Source organism: Capra hircus, chromosome 9 (genome assembly GCF_001704415.2).
Source record: "Capra hircus breed San Clemente chromosome 9, ASM170441v1, whole genome shotgun sequence".
Taxonomy (NCBI): domain Eukaryota; kingdom Metazoa; phylum Chordata; class Mammalia; order Artiodactyla; family Bovidae; genus Capra; species Capra hircus.
Genome location: NC_030816.1, coordinates 53,288,599 through 53,289,607, shown reverse-complemented (window position 1 = coordinate 53,289,607; position 1,009 = coordinate 53,288,599).

Below are 1,009 nucleotides of genomic sequence, written 5' to 3'. Positions count from 1 at the left end.
CAGTTCAGTTCAGTCACTCAGTTGTGTCTGACTCTTTGCAACCCCATGAATCACAGCATGCCAGGCCTCACTATCCATCACCAACTCCCGGAGTTCACTCAGACTCACATCCATTGAGTCGGTGATGCCATCCAGCCATCTCATCCTCTGTCGTGCCCTTCTCCTCCTGCCCCCAATCCCTCCCAGCATCAGAGTTGTTTCTAATGAGTCAATTCTTCTCATGAGGTGGCCAAAGTACTGGAGTTTCAGCTTTAGCATCATTGCTCCCAAAGAACACCCAGGACTGATCTCCTTTAGAATGGACTGGTTGGATTTCCTTGCAGTCCAAGGGACTCTCAGGAGTCTTCTTCAACACCACAGTTCAAAAGCATCAATTCTTCGGCGCTCAGCTTTCTTCACAGTCCAACTCTCACATCCATACAGGACCACTGGAAAAACCATAGAGTCAGCCAAAACAAGACTGGAGGCTGACTTTGGCTCAGATCATGAACTCCTTTTGCAATATTCAGACTTAGATTGAGGAAATAGGAAAAACCATTAGACCATCCAGGTATGACCTAAATCAAATTCCTTAACAATTATACAGTGGAAGTGACAGAGAGATTCAAGGGATTATTTCTGATAGACAGAGTGTCTGAAGAACTATGGACAGAGGTTTCTGACATTGTATGGGAGGCAGTGATCAAGACCATCCCCAAGAAAAAGAAATGCAACAGGCAAAATGGTTGTCTGAGGAGGCCTTACAAATAGCTGAGAAAAGAAGAGAAGCAAAAGGCCAAGGAGGAAAGGAAAGATACATCCATTTGCATGCAGAGTACCAAAGAATAGCAAGGAGAGATAAGAAAGCCTTCCTCAATGATCAAGGAAAAGATATAGAGGAAATGGAATAGAATGGGAAAGACTAGAGAGCTCTTCAAGAAAATTAGAGATACCAAGGGAACATTTCATGTAACAATGGGCACAATATAGGACAGAAATGATAGCGACCTAACAGAAGCAGATGATATTA